Source organism: Aegilops tauschii, chromosome 2 (genome assembly GCF_002575655.3).
Source record: "Aegilops tauschii subsp. strangulata cultivar AL8/78 chromosome 2, Aet v6.0, whole genome shotgun sequence".
Lineage (NCBI taxonomy): Eukaryota > Viridiplantae > Streptophyta > Magnoliopsida > Poales > Poaceae > Aegilops > Aegilops tauschii.
Window position 1 is genome coordinate 11,910,014 of NC_053036.3, and position 16,590 is coordinate 11,926,603.

Consider the following 16,590-nt stretch of genomic DNA (forward strand, 5'->3'; position numbering starts at 1 on the left):
GGGACCGCATAAAAAATCCATGGTAGAAATTAAAATCCAACAGGCCGGCGTGCTCCATCTTCAACTTCCAGATGAACTGTTCCTCTTCAACCTCTCAACACGAACAATTCTTCCTCCCTCCCTCGACCCACTGGCCCAATCGCCTACCCTTACAATCCGTGGTGATGCCGTGCAAGCCTAGTCACCCACCCACACTGGCATGCTCCTGACTAGGCCTGGTCAGGACGACACGGTCGGCGTCCGCATCTTGGCCTTGGCGCAAAATCGGCTGAACCAACATAAAATTTTCAGTTATTTGATATTTAGCGAATCTGATAAACAAGTGTTTCATGCTAGACTTCAGGCTCACATGCATGCATGGATCCGTGTCAGCCAAACAACGAACGTTCCGTTAACGTGTCGGCTAGGCTTGTAGTACTAGTGTACTATGCATGGATCGTCGTTTACTCGTTAAGTTGTCCGTTCTCTTGCACACACGCGAGCCACAGCTAGCACATGATACACAATTAACTCCCTTTCCGTTCACTCCAAGTACGGGGAGAGGTATGCATCTCTGCAGACGTGGCAACCTCGGACGTACGTACGCGTGTACTCTCGGCGACTATTCAACTCAGCGCGATTGCACGACATGCACGTGCGATGGTCGTTGCCTTGACTTGTCTCTTCACTGTCCGGCGGCAGCCTCGATCGTGACTCGTCTCAAGGACATGATTGTGATAACTGATAAGCACAGGTAGGAGGTAGGAGCTAGCTAGAAGACAAGCCAAGGTTGGCCGTCAGTACCCATCGGCTACTCCGGACCTTTTTCATCCTTAGAGCAATTCTAATCGAGCGAACCCATTTCATCCGCCCACTTCTATTTGGATCTCTGTGGATAAAAACGCTGGCCAAACGCGTCGACCCAACATAAAATGCGTCTGCTTTGTGCGTCGACACACCTGAAATGCGTCAGCACGGACAAGAAGCGGACACGTTGCGCGTCCCCTCGGTGTCCATCACGGCCCCATATGTCGGCCGGCCAACAAACCCAAGCGGTCGTAATTAACGGGGTCACCTACCGCGGGCCCGCCTGATAGTGTGTGAAAGGGCCGCGTGCGAGTCCTTTTTAATGGACGCGTGTGGCCGGGCCGGCCCCATCCACATCTGGCCACCTTTTTTCCCTCACCGGCGACCGCAAAACCCTAACCAGCCAGCCATCCCGAAACCTTAGCAAAGCCATGGGCTTCTTTAGCGGGAAAGGAGGGAGGAAGGGGAGGTTCAGCGCCAGCGCGAGCTCTTGCCGCGGGCTCCCACCTCCACCGCCGCCGGCTAGACGCGGCACACCACTCCGGGAGCAAGAGTGGCTGTACATTAATTCTAGTCCACTAGGCGCGATGGCATGGGGAGTGCCCGCCAGCCCCTGTAGTACCCGGATGTGATCCTTATGCCGGAGCAGCGCGTGTCTACGCGCCAGACTCCCCCCCCCCCCCCCCCCCCCCCGCTAGGAGCGTTGGTTTGCGCTACAACACGAGTAGGAGCACCGCTGCGGCGTCCACATCGACCATGATCTTCCACTGCCACCCCCGCAGGTAATGCCGTAGGATGAGGAGGCGGAGTACCAAGCCGCCCTCTAGGAGGCCCTGCAGCACACGCCGGAGGCGAGCCGGCTCGAGGAGGATGCCAGTTGGGATGGGCTAGAGCACGCCCTTGCTTTGTCCGTGGTGGGAGTATCTGTCCACGCGCTCCTGTTCGTGCCGCCACCGCTGCCCCTCGTAGAGCCCAAGGCTGACCCGGAGCCGGAGCCGGAGCGGGAGCCAACGCCCATGCAGAAGCGGTCACCACCGCCCCCACTTGGCGCGAGGAGTCCTATTCGTGGACCAGCAAGCTCCACGAGTGGTTGAGCGCACCTCCCTGCTAGTACGCCTCTACGTCAGAAGAGGAGGCGGCCCACCTTGAGCGCTGGAAGGTGCATTGGCTCACCGATCGAGGAGGGGGCCGACGGCGAGCGGTAGATGCACCGGGAACAACGGTGGCGCTCCATCCCAAAAGTCCTCTTATTTTTTCTAGGGAAAATGAGCTTATATACCAGAAGATGGCTACCGGAGGCTGCCCAGGGGCCCCACTACCCACCAGGGCGTGCCGGGGGGTAGGCGCACCTGGTGCCTAGTGGGCACCTGGGTGGCCCCCTCTGGTACTTCTTTTATCCAATAATTTTTATTTATTCCAAAATAAATCGCCGTGAAATTTCAGCTCATTTGAAGATGTGCAGAATAGGTATCTCTGACGTACCTTTTTCAGGTCCAGAATTTCAGCTGCCGACAATCCTACTCTTTATGTAAACCTTACATATTAAGAGAGAAAATGTATTAGAATTGCTCCACAAAGTGTTATAATGATTAAAAACACTCTAAATAACAGTTAGAAAACATGATGCAAAATGGACGTATCACATGGCCTCTGGCAGATTCATCATCTCAGCGAGTGCCCACTCAACCGCATTAGATGGGTTATCGACTGCTTCAAACATCATTTCCTACACCCATAGATGTGTGAATAAATAAAGTAATCAGTACAACGAAGGAAAAAAAGGTCAATACATATAATATGGATCGAAGAATAATGAATGAAATTTATATTGAGGTAAGATGACATACTAACGGCTATTTGTGCTCTAATATCTTGTAGGTCCCTCTACATCTTTAAGATGAACCATGACGTCCAGAAAGTCTCTGGCCTCTTTCTTTTCCCCATAGTTCTCAAGAGTGGATGACCTTTCGCGGATCCGCTCCTCTATAATGCGATCATGCAACCGGTTGAGTGTTTGCATGGCATCCTTGGAAACCTTATCATGGCCATCTAGGTCGAGGCCTATGAGTGCTGGGAAGTAGTCGGACACACAGAAGTTGTAGAGATGGTTGATGGCCGTGAAGAGAGCGGCAACATGTGCGGATGTGCCACCTCATCATGTCCAGGCCCACTAGTGGATGAAGCTGGTAGGTCACTGGAGAGAAATTTTTGGTCTACGGAAACATATGCACCCTATATGGGAAAAATTAGTAATTCAACAAAAAGTCAAAAATTACTGAAAATATTTTTAAAATAAACTTGACCTTCTATTGTACTCGTGAGAAATAAAATCCACAAAAAAAATATCCTTTTGACTTCTTTTAAAAAAAGACAAATTTTGGCTAAAATAGTGTGAATAGTGACCTATAATAGCAAATAAATTTTGTCTTTTTTGCTGTGAGGCCAACTTTTGTTTTTTTTCGTCGATATTTATATATCAGTGCAAAAGTAAGTCAAGTGTTTTGTCAAAATAGTTGTTACCTATTTTGACTTTTTATTAAAATATTTAAAAAATTCCCCATATAGGATGCATATACAACCAGAAACCAAAGTGTATTTCCCGTAGGTCACTGAAGTATATATCTTTTACCGAACACAAGCCTTCGCCTTATCATGTTACCAACAAAAGTGTTGGGTTACATCACGGACGTTAAGAAAATGTTGCTTGGACATGCCATGTTACTGCAACGAGTTTTATTAATATACGTCACAAGGTGGTTGTACTCCTCTTTCCGGAGGTGGTGCAGCTTTCGCTCCATGGACGGGGCGAGGATCTCAGCGGTGAGGACGCGCCTCATCTTCTTCCACTGCTCTACGTGTGGTGAGAAGATGGAGCCCTTGTACCCGAAGCTGAATAAGCCCGAGGCGAAGGTGGTTGGACGGGAGGCAAAAACTTCATCATTTTTTAGTAGTACCTATGAGGCTATCTGTGGGCATGCCACAACAATGACATGAGTAGCTCCGAGACGGAGGCACATGATGTCTGTGTTCATCTCTTTGAGCAAGCCATGCATCCATCGGAATACTGCCGGCTTGTTCAGAATCACCTGGTGCACGTTACCGATGATGGGCAGCGCCGCAGGCCCTGAGGGCAGCCTGCCTCGTCGCCCCCATTGCTTCTGGGACAATAGCACTCTTTTATTTTTTATAAGAGAAAATACACTAGCATGAGCTGGTCAGGGTGTAATATGAAGTAGGATAGAAGGCAATTTGTGGAACTAATCGGTAATGGACAGATGTTTTAACAGTTGTGTTTGAAGGTACTCTTGCTTGATGCATCTTTGTTGGTTAGTTCTGCGGGTATTTATCACTTAGTGACTCCGTTCATTGCCCCACGTGGCCACATATACCATCCATGTCGCCTCATGCATGTTCAATGCATTCTGGAGAGTCCACCTTCTTTTGGTTGAACAAATTGATAGAGAGCAAATTAAGTGAATGTTGGCCACTCAGTTAGAGACGGTCTTCGCTTGATCATCTCCATGAGCTCTTCGAATTGGCATAGTCAGAGAAGGCCTTTACTGAGCAAGCTCACATGATTTTAAGGCGGAAGCGAGGAAAAGACCCGCTCGTCCCTACCCGCTCCCGCGAGAGGGAGCGGTGAACCCTTAGACTGCACCGCCGCCAGCCTCCCTCGCGCGGCCCCTCTCCCCGCCGCTGTCGGCGTGCGCCGCCGGGCAAAGCCCGGTTGGCGTAGGCGGCGGCGGGGCCTTCCAGACTTCCTGGTGGCCCGGCGCAGCGCGGGATGTGGCGGCTCGCCCGGAACGCAGCGCTTCTGCGGGGCGCAGTGGCAGCAAGGCGGACGGCCGCGACGGCGGTGTGGGCGACTGCTGGGTCTGCGGCGGCTGCAGGTGCTTGGCTCGGCGTATGCGAGGTGGTTTGCGCGGGTCTGCAGGGTGGCGTGTGTCTGCTGCGCTGGTGGTGGGCCGTGGCCTACTTCGATCTGGCCTCCGGCGGCGGCAGAGGGCGCGGGCTGCGTGTGGCGAGGCGGGTGGCCTCTTCCTCTGACCTGCGGTAGCGGTGGTCGGCAGAGGTGGCTTGAAGGGTGGTTGGTGGTGCGTGCGCAGCGGATCTGGGCAGATCTGCCGGATTTTGGGCGGGTCTCAGTGTGCGGCGCGGTGGCTAGAGGCCTAGGGTGGTGCTGTGGGTCTGCTTATGCGGCTTGCTGTGGTCCGGTTCGACAGTGACGCGGTGCTGGCGATCGCCGGCGAGGCGGCCACTGCGGCTCAGGTGGCGGTGGTTGGCATTCAGCGGCGGGGTGCGAGTGGTGGTGCTATTCTCTTCTCTTAGGTCCGGGCTGGCGGCGATGGCCAAGACTTGGGGCTCGTGCTTGGGCGGACCAACTTGGGGCCCGGGGCGGGTCGGAGCTCCGGCTCCGGATAGGCGATGGTGGGCGCGGTCCGGGTGGTGCCCGCGAGCAGTGGGAGTCCTCTCCTTACGGGTACGATGGTCGACGGTGGTGGTCGGGACAATGCTCCTTTGTCCGGCAGATCGGAGCCAGAGGTCACAGGCATGGCGTCATGGGAGTCAACTCGACGCCGGCCGTCGGTAGCCACATGGTCGTGTCTCCCCCGGTCAACTGGGACTAGTTGGGGATGCAGGCATGGGCGCCTCCGACGCTGGAGGCGCCGACCCAAACATTGTGGCTAATGTCGGGCTAGGAGTGAAAGGAGACACCTTTCACTCTTCCTACCGTGGTGGGTGCTTCGTGATGTGGATGGGGGCGGAGTCTACGACATGGATGCCAGGGTGGCGGCCCCGGATGGCGGTCCACATGATTGGCTCTCCAACGGACTTCATGGCGATGGTGATGGCGGCGGATAGCTCGGTGAGAAGCTAGCTCACATGGAGTCTTTCCTTCATTCCGACTTTGCCGGCGAGAAGGAACCATAAAAGTTTTATGGAAATCCTTCTCATTTGAGTGTCACGGGCATATAAAAATTTACAATTTTCCGGCCTCTATCGATTGATGCACACAATCATCTATTATTACAAAGTTTCAACATCAGAAGTAAGAGCGGAGATGAGGAGGTCCGGACGCACCCAGGCGCGTCTGCCACGTCGGATCCGACCCACACTGGCCCACCCCTACCCCATATATATATATATATATATATATATATATATATATATATATATATATCCACTTTGGGCTGGAGAAGGAGATGCCCGTCCGCATTGCACTCCGCCGCGCCAGCGAGGAGAACGCCCGACAACTGTCAGACTCGATCCAGTGGGAATCCATAACGTCCTCCCAAAGGGTGCTTGGATCCGGCGCGAGGCACGTCACCGCTCCCTCAGCCTGAGGCGGTGCGCTCCATCTGGCGTCCGTACACCATAGAGACGTAGCCCCTTTATTGGTGTGCCCATGACAAGGCCTTCCATGGCCCGTCCACATCTAAGGCTAATATGGCTCGGCGTGCCAGCCGTGCGAGGCAGAAGGCGCGGGATGATGCGGCAGCCCTCACGTCGGATGTCAGCGAGCCGGATTCACACTCTCCGGCGCCGATACGGGTGACCAACAACCCCGGGCGCCACAACCACGTCGTGGTGGACGTGTTGGCCTCTGACCATGACGGATCTATCGTTGACCTCACTTTGACAAGCGACGTGCAGGTGACGGCCTCTGACGAGGAAGAGTAGGGCCGGCATGGGAGACGATGACGCCTCAAGTCTTATGAGCCGGTGCGTGTCCCATATCCTAATTCTACGTCGCTGATGACGGCACCAACACTCCGAGGGGCGCTGCGAGCCGTCGAACAAGGGCACGGCGGAGACGGACAAGGGGGCTGTTTGGTTGCTACCCTGAGATAAATTTGCCTGACGTGAAGCTTCCCCGAGACCTGTGCCCGAACCCTGTTTGGTTGGTGTCGTGAGCCATCATGTTGTAGCCTGGCCTAAAAATGCTGACCAAGTGATTAGCCGGAGCTGGCCACCGGCAGTCGTGGTTAGCCTGTGTCAGGACTCCTCTTTCTTACGCCTGAGTGTGCATGCACCAATGCCTGACATTAAAATAGTATTTTTTTTCACATGGATCAAATGGGTGTGGAGTTTTTTATGCACTGAACTGTACTATAGCATGGCAGCAGGCTCACGGCACGAACCTAACGGGCCAATAGCTACTGTGCGACGTTTTTCATGCGAATTAGAAGGAGTGCGATATAGTTCGAATGAATGGCTGTGATGCGACGTTTTAGAAGCAAACAATAGCTCCAATGCGACATGGCTCTGTTTAACCATGAAATGAAAACACGAGGGGTTAGCGATTCGAGTTATGACACGCAGGACCTAGCAGTTACTCGCATGCGGGTGGGACCCACAACTTATCCACGCAAGCATGCCCGTGCTCATCAGCGTGCCCCGACCCGAGCCAGCCACGAGCCCGAGCCAGCCCACCCCCCGCCCTCCATTGCTTGCCTTGCCCCTTTCCTTTCCCACCTTCTTCTTCCTCTGCTCCGGCAACGAAGTGCGCCGCCGGCGAGTGATGTCTAGCTTGACTTCGGCCTCCCGCCAATCATGGACGCAGTACAGTCCACTGCCGTTGACAAGATGCCCCGATTGCCCGCGCATGGAGCCTCTGAAGCGTTTGACTTGTGTGAGGGAAGAAAATGGAAACCGTGGGCGCGAGTTTGTGAAATGCTTGAGCAAGCCACGGCCGGGGCAGGTTAGATCTGTGTTCTTGACCAATCCTATGGTCTAATTTCTCCCAATTTCTTTCTTTTTTCCTCGAATTAGGGCGGTGGATCTGGGTGGTGGATCTAGGATTCATGCGCTGCCGGTCCCCTGTTTTTTAGGTTCTGAAGAAATGTGGGCATTTTGAGTGGCTCGATGACTATGTTGAAAGGTTGAAATTGGAGGGATCAACCCGAACCCAAGAGCTCAATTTTGGCGGGCGGCTTGCCGTGGGACAAGCCCCCAATTTGGCGGACAGAGCCGATCCGATGATGCACAGTGCAGAACTGAAGTGTGAATTGAAGAAAATTGGCAAGCAACTAAAGCATCTGATCGATTTGAAGCAACAAGCAAATATGATGGCTGGAGCATTTTATGGTTGTGTCATTGCTATGGGTTTATTTTACTTGATGTTCATCAATCGCTAGAATTTGTTAGAGTTTCAGTTAGTGTGCTAGCTAGTTTCAGGGGTGCCCAGTAGTTTGAGTTAGCCAGGGATCATTTGTTAGATGAATTTGAATTTGTGTGAAGCAAAACTTGCTTGAATTATTGTAATGATATTCTCAGGGGCCCTATTCAGTGTTCATGCTCTGTTTCCTCTGTTTTTTTCTTCAGTTAACAGAGTACACACCCAAATTCAGTTTCTAGTAAAAAACAAAACTGGGTTGCCGAATAGATGTTGGGCCGTGAGAAAATGGGCCCTGAGAAAATAACCATGCCCAAGACCAGCCCACCCGCGTAGGGGCACCAGCCCACCTCTAACTTCGGCAAATAAAATGTTGCTTGTTTTTACTTTGGCCTTTTTTTTCACTAAATTTTGTGATGGATCATTTTTTGATGCACTAAAACTAAATGTTAATTGTTTTTATGCATGTCTACGGTTCCATGAACTAAATGAGTTGCATGCTTGCATGAAGTGCCCGAAGTAAATTAGTTTGCATTTCCTAGTTGCATGTCCATAGTGGGTTTGCATGGGGCTCCTAGTTGCATGTCCATGGTTTGGCCAATATTTTGAAGATGGTGTGTGCGGTGATTGGGGCGTAGCAACCCGGGCCCGTAGCAACCCATAGCAATACACGAATAATAACCAAGAACAACCCATAGCAATCCACAAATAATAGCACGAAACACACAATATATATAGTAGCATAACGATTATATAGAAGCATAAGCCTATAGTTCCACGATAGCCTTACAACTCCATAATAGCCTTACAACTTAAAGTACTAATACAACTTAATAATAGTAGCATACCGATTACAACTTAAAAAAACTAATACGATAGATCTATAGCAAGCTAGATAGATCGGGGGCACCAAACGCGGGTTCTTCTTCGGGTTCTTCTTCTCCTCCTCCTCCGGGTGAACAACGCCACCTCGCTCCTCCGGGCGCCGCCCTTCACTCCTCCCCGTTGTTGATGGGGTATAGGAGCGTGTGCATAACACCATTGTTGGGGAAGATGCCGTTGAAGTCGGTGAAGATATTGTAGGTGGTGAAAGCTATGAACTCACAACCAACCCAATACGCTCGCCCGAGGAGATGGAAAGCATCGAAAGGGTTAGTGAACGTGGCAAGGAGCCCAACCACAACACCATTGTGGTTGACCTCCTCAAGATGGTACATCCGAGGAGAGCTGCGGGGGAGGTGGCGGAAGCCGGCCACAAGGAAGAACTCCGTTAACTCCCTTGCGCCCCTCCACCTCAAGATCGCCCAAACCCTAAGGGTTCTCTCTACATACACTCCGGCCGGGTAGAGCCTTTCCGGCACGGTTGGGGGGAAGCGGTAGGTGGGGGCGTTGTACTGCATGGTGGCGGGGTGGCTGGAGGGCTCGATCGGGTTTGACGGAGAAGAAGGAAGAAGGAGGCAGAGGAGGCAGAGGATGGGGTGTGGATGAGGAAGGAGAGGAAGACGATAGTGCCCGGCTTAAATAGCCCAAGTGCGACGTGGTTTCATCCCGTAGAATTAATGAGCGGGCGGCGTTTGGTGGCGCCCCATGAAAGTGTGTACACGAGCATGGGAAACGGGCTGCGATCCTTCTGTGCCACCGGTCGCGGGTCAAGGGGGACGGGCTCACAGACGCGTCTGTGCCATCGTGGGTCAAGGGGACACGCCTGCCCCGGGTTCTCTGCGTGTGCCACCCGTGCATTCATGCTGTAGCCCATTAATTTGCCCATCTTGCTAGGGCCTGGCTAGAGGGCAACATTCGGTCGATGGGAGACGTGACAATAATGGACGCCTTCATTTGCCCATCTTGTAACGGGCAGCACGCCGTTTGAACTGCATCGATACCCACATTGATACCCAATGCCACTATTGCGTCCTCAAAGAGGAGCACGCCATGCACATCACGCCATGCAGCGTTGGCTTTTTGGTTGTCTTCATCGGGCTGCTACATTGTGGCCGGGTGCATGCTTTGATGCGACGCTGCATCGGTTCTAATGGTAGGCATGCGACAGCTTACTGCGTCGATATGGGTGGCGGAGTAGGGCTACGTCGAGGGCATGCATGCAACGCACGGGCGCAGTTCTGCGGGTGGGCATGCATGCTGCGGGTAGGCACGGGCACGCATGCAATGATGGAAAGGGCACTGCGTAGGCTTGGTCCATGCACCGCGTCAACTCTTGCCGTTTGATTCAAATGAACGGTCCTGATGCCCCAACGAGATCGGCTGATCCAAACCCCACCGATTCAACCAATCGGCGCGTCTCATGCGGATCGATGCACACTGATTCAACCAATCAGCGCATCTCATGCGGATCGATGCACACTGTAGCTAACCCTAGTGCCTGATCTCAACCGTCCACGCACAACGATCGACGACCCGGTAGTGTGCTGGGTTTTGAGGGGTTTTGAGAGGTTTTGATGGGTTTTGACTGATTAGGGTTGAGCATAACTAATTCAAAAAAATCAAAAAAATATAAAACTTGCGCACATAGTCTTATTATGTCGTATAGTAACGAAAAAAATATAAATATGGTTTACATACATTTTTACGAAAAATCCTTCACAAAATTGTCATTCCTCGAACAATGTAGTATGGAGTTCAAGGGAGAGAGTAGTGGGCACCCGAGAGTAGGTGGGGTTTTGAAAATGAAAAGTGTAAAAACCTCACCAAAACTTCATTTTGGATTGACTAAGAAAGATCTTAACTTACTTTTCTCATTTTCATGTTTTAAACTTGTTATATATATAATTTTATATTAAACCTTGTTTTTTCAAAAAGAAAATAAAATAATAGAAAATTAATTCAATAAATAGTGAGACTTTAGATTTACACTATATAGGTAGAATAGATGTGTAGAAAAATTATTTGGCTGGTTTAGACAAGGTGCCAAAAAAACTTGCTTAAATATGAGGCTGTTTACCCTACCTTTGGAGGTCATTTGAAACACACTTTTCATGACTATGAGTTCAACTTACCAAAAGGGCTCGGAATGATCAGCAAGTAAATATATTTCAGTTGAGGTACTTTAGATAGCATTAAAACATCAATACCCCATCCCTAATTCAAATTTGAGCCCAAATTTGAATTTAAATTTGAATTTTATTTGGCTGGTTTAGACAAGGTACCAACAAACAAGTTCGAATAGAAATACGGGGATACATAGTGACTACCAGTATGCACCAAGTTACAAATATTATTACATGCCCCAAATTTTCAAACTATTCTCTGTTCTACCTCTTCCTACCACGTCGTGTGCCCTTCTTCGCCTTAGCACTTCTTGTTTTTGGTTCTACTACACACACAAGTTCACTGATCATCTTGGTTTTCTTCACTGATCTTTTCAACACCTCGCCAACACCCTCGTGATCAGTGTCTTCAGTCTCAATGTTGACAGCAGTTTCAGTTTCTTCGGTGTGTACCTCAACATGGGTTTCTTCAGTCTGAACCTCGACACGCTCAGGTTCAGTTTCAACCTCGAGAGCAGTTTCTTCAATCTGAATGTTGACTGCAATTTCAGTTTCTTCGGTGTGCACCTCCACATCTGTTTCTTCAGTCTGAATGTTGACTGCTGCAGGATTTTCTTCAGTCTGCTCAGGCTCAGGCACACTTCTCTTCTTTCTACCGCCATTGACTTTTGCTTTTTTTTGTTGGCCAACACTGTTCAACAACAAGGGGCTGACTTGCTCGCTCCTCCTGGCCATTGGGAAAATGTTATAGATATAGTAATTGGAAAAAGCACCAAATCATAACACAGACAAATAAACAAGAACATACTTTGGCTTATCAGGAGTGTAACGGCATTTGACAGATCCCACTCTGTGCCCAAGTTCCTGGCACAACTTGCATCTATTTTTGTTACCTTTTTGGGCCCTTTTTGGCTTTTCATCTTTCTTTCCCTTCTTACTACTCCCATCTTTCTCAAACCATGCCTTGAATCTACTCTGTTTAGGCCTGCCAGCCTTTCTTTTCGTCAAGGGAGGACACATGGAAAATTCAATGTCCACTTCAGGCCACTGAGACTGATCTGTAAGTGCTGGAATTGGAGTAGCATATGAAGCTTTGAATCTTGCTACCGAATAATATTCATGCAAATATGGGTGCATGTTTATCTTCGGTTGGGATGCTAAGAAAAGAATGGCATGCTCACATGGTTTACCAGTGTGTTGCCACTCGAGGCAAGTGCAATCATGCAATTCAGTGTTAACAACATGTCTCCTTCCAGTTTTGTTATCTCTAACTTCAGCACCCCAAGGTGAAGATTTTTCAACAAACAAATGTGAAAGACATCTGCTCCTATTGACCACCTGTTGTACCACTGCTGGAAGCTTATCACCTTGCAGACAATCACCTATCCTTCTTCTCAATTCCCACAACCGCATGAGCATGATCCTGATTTGGTCAACCATGTCATGCACAGGCAAATCTTTTAAATCCTTCACCTTGTTGTTGAAACTCTCTGCCAAATTGTTGTTGATGTGGTCACACTTGATGGCAGTGTTGAATGCTGACCTGTACCATAACAAAGAATGGTAGGTGTTCAGCCATGGACCAAACTCATCACATGCTGCCATTATCTTATCAAGATGATATTTGTGTGTCTGTCTAGTGTAAGATCTTTCTGCTGGCCACATGCGCCCAAATTCTTCTCCTCTAATTTTTTTGATCAAATTCATCCACAAATGACCGAAGCACTCCCTCTGCTCAGCATGTGGGAAAACATTTTTTACTGAATTTTCAAGCCCCTTACATGCATCTGTGTGTATAGCCAAAGGTGACACTGGCCCTAGGCATCTTTTCAACTAGATCATGAACCATGTCCATGAAGCCTCTGTTGTGTCCATCTAGAGCATTGCATGCTGCCAACTGACCATTCCACTTGCCTGTCAAAAATGATGAGTCTATGCTCAAATATGGACGACACCCTGCTTTGAACCCATCGATGCAAGGCTTCAAAGCCATAAAAAACTTGGAGAACTTGACTTCACCTTCGGCTGGTACCTCTGTATCTATCTCCACAACACTGCCAGGTGACCTCTTTTCCACCTCTTCTTTGAAGTTGTAAAGCATCCTAAATGTATTTGCCCTTTGTTTTGCCTTCCACATTGTGGTATATTTCAGCTCAATGGGGTACATCTTTTCCAAGTCTACTTTGAGTTTCTTGGCAGTAGTGTTTGGTGTTTTGGCTAAAATTGGGGTGATCTTTTCTGCAACTCAAAGTTGTGATGTCATGGTTGATACTCTCTGTGAACTTGTAATACAAGTATGTTGATTGGGGATTTGGTTGACCCTGACAGTACTTCCATCAGGTTGCAGTCTAGCAGATATGTACCACTTGCAAGGCTTCACACTACCATCAAATCCTTTGCACCTCGCATAAAACTTCTTTCTATCAGTCCAAACAGTCTTGGCATCAAACTCATGTTTCACTACATAAGTCTTGAAACACATCCTAAACTCCTTCATGCTTGGGAACAACTTGCCTACTTCGATGACAGGGTTTTCTTTGTCATACACATGCACCAGCTCATCATCATGTGCATCATCTACTTCATCTGCAGCTTGTTCCATCAACTGTCCATCTACTTCTTCGTCAGCATTAGCAGGCAAACTAGATTCACCCCTCTCCTGCTTATCTCTGTCATCGACTGGAATGCCAAAAAGTTTGGCCATCTCAATGTCAGGCATTGGTGAAATGACCAAATCATTAGGCTCATCTAATTCAACTACATTCCAATCAACAGTTGCTGCAGTTTCAGTTTCAGTTCCAGTCACCTGTCCCTCTTCGGCTATTACTGTAAGTTCAGTACACATGGGAATCAATGGCCTCTGTGTAGCCCAATCATCATCTACCATCTGCGCAGCCAATTGTGATCGCACATATCCAACCTTCGAAAAAATGTTCAGATCAACAAGCTCAGCAAAAAAATTAGCCCGTTTGCTTGTCCAGCCGTTTTGCCGATCGATTTCTTCAACAATCTGTTCACCATCTTCTATTCTCACATACTCTCCTTTCCAATCATCAAACCGCAACAGTGATACTTCTTGCTCTGGACCCCAAACAATATTCTCCCCAATTTTTTCCACCCATTTCTTCACTGCCGTCTCTCCCATGCTGTAGAACTTGTGGATCAATCTCTGTAAACTGAACCTCCCATTTAACAATTGTGTCTCTCTCAATGTTCTGTATGCTACCACAAACTAATTTTGCCTCTGATGGAAAGAAATTGACTGTCAATTCGAAGGTCCGAGCGGCAGCATCCCCTCTGTCAGTGGCGGACAGTGTGAGCCCGTGAGAAAGAGCAGACGAGGCCCTATTTGCATGCAAAATTGGATCAGAGAGAGGCGCATTACCTATTCGAAGTTGGATCTGGCGGCTCCATCTCAGTATGCCCACGGGCTCCCCTCACAACCTATCGATTCAACAAGCTAAAACAGAGGAAACGAGCTGAGATCTACGGGTCCGAGAGAGGAACGGGAGGGCGACTAGGGTTCGAATTCACTCACCATTTTCTGAGGACGAAGGCTCCGCCGCCGCCACCGAGAACGCAAGATCCGCCGCCACCGGAGAAGAGGGGGGGGGGGGCAGAGTGGCGGGCCCGGCACGGTCGGGCGGCAGGGCACGGTCAGCTGTTTTGAGGACCAATTAAGTTGGACCCACATGTCCTAACATAAACGGGCTTGTCCGTTGACGAGCAATTTAACCACATTTAACACCCCATGTGGCCCTGGGCTATTTACACGCTCAAATGTGTCGCATCACAACCATTCATTCCAACAACGTCGCACTCCTTCCAATTCAGATCAAAAACGTCACACAACAGCTATTTGCCCCGAACCAGACAGGATACCACTCCGGCTGACTGGAGGTTAAGATCATCTACTCCCTTCATTACGTAATGTAAGACGTTTTTTGACATTAGTGTAGTGTGAAAAAACATCTTACATTATGTGACGGAAGTTTTCAGGCTACCTATATGCACTACAATTTCTCAGGCATGCAGCTCAGGGTGGCAACCAAACAGCCCCAAGCTCCGTTTATATTTAGGTTTCACGTGCATGTAATACTATGAATTTGAGGATTTCTAATTGAGGTATCTGGTTATGGAAACTTTAATTTGAGGTCTGACCGATCACTGTCCGTGGACGCACTCGGGCATGGGAGTTTGAGGGGTCGGATTTTGTTATATCTGGCCCTAGATGTTTTAAATGTTATTTCCTCCTATCCAAAACAAAAGTCGCAGCTTTGAACTAAGACTATGAAGTTCAGAAATTAAGAAGAACACCGGCTAGCAGAACCCCACAGAAGTAAACTCCTTGAAGTATCATCAGTTCATCACCGAAATGTATTGTTGAGCCAACCGAGGCGACGGCTCCTGGTTGCCATGCCAAGAATTGGTACCAACGCGGTGCGGTCTTGCTTTGGAATTTTGCACTGAGGCTGGCCGGGTTACTCTTTCTGGGACTCTTTCTGTGGGTGTCCGTCGGCCCGTACGTTCACTGTCCGGGTTTCTGTGGGTGTCCGTCGACTCGTACGTTCACTGTCCGGATCTATTCTCATCCACACACGCACTAGCCGCAGGTAGCACATGATGCACGAGTGTCTGGATCCATTCTTTTCCACACACGCACTAGCAGGCCACGGCTCCTGCTAGTCTCAGTACTGTGCTTCCATGAGCATGCGGGAGATGTTGACGAGTTACCAACCGTCAAACTATTGGTTGACTAGACACATGCATAGCTCGTGTGATACGTGATTTAAGGGCGAAGAATCGGAATCCAATTACCCTTTGTCGTATAGTGTTGTGGATCATTCTGACCTCCACCTTTTTTAAGGAAAATATATTAATATTGCAAAGATACTAGTGACACCCAGTCTCTGCAACAACAAAAAGTCACAAAAACATCTAGAATGCACACAAACCGAAAAGAAAACAAATGAAAAGAGAAACAATTGGTCTCGCCAAAGTGATCAACTCCTTTCAGCATCCACACACAACCACCACCAAAGACAGCATCCAGAAAACATAAAAGGCCTCCAAAACCGATGCCTTCAAGAAGGAAACAATGCACAAGCGCCATCATCAACGATCCAACATAGGTTTTCACTCTGAAAAAAGACCGAGCTCTCAAAACAATACCTTCAACAAGGCAATTGCCAGACACAACCAATGAAGGACAGACCTTAGGATTTCACCTTGAAAGTCACGACTCGGCATCCGAGGAGCACCAAGAAAAATAAAATCCTCCAGTGTTGCCATCCCCACTTGACACTGCTGCTACTGAAGTTATCAAACACCTGGCTGACTCCATCGCCTACAAGGCCCTCTCATTCTTACCGAACCTCCGATCTTAGTCGTCAAAACTTTCTCCGCCGCTGTCTGTGCCATGGAAATCGAGATGCCGACATGCCCGATAGTGTCAACAAACAACAGAGCTTCGCGGCGCCCTCCTGGAGCCACGTAGGCTAATATGGGCGTGCACGACTGGATAATATCCGATCCAGATATCCTTGGGCAAGATCTCCGGCAATAGTTCAGGAACACGTTGATGGCCAGATCGAGGAAGAACGATGATGCAGATGGCTGCCGTGATGCGACATGAGCACAAGGACCTCCACCACACCGCTGCCTCCACCACGCCGACGCCAT

At 49.4% G+C, this 16,590-nt stretch overlaps 1 pseudogene; it reads right to left on the reverse strand.

The window, feature by feature from the left end:
- Window positions 1–2,425: 2,425 nt before the first annotated feature.
- Window positions 2,426–4,182, reverse strand: LOC120973311 (tyrosine N-monooxygenase-like; annotated as a pseudogene).
- Between the last annotated feature and the right edge of the window lie 12,408 nt (window positions 4,183–16,590).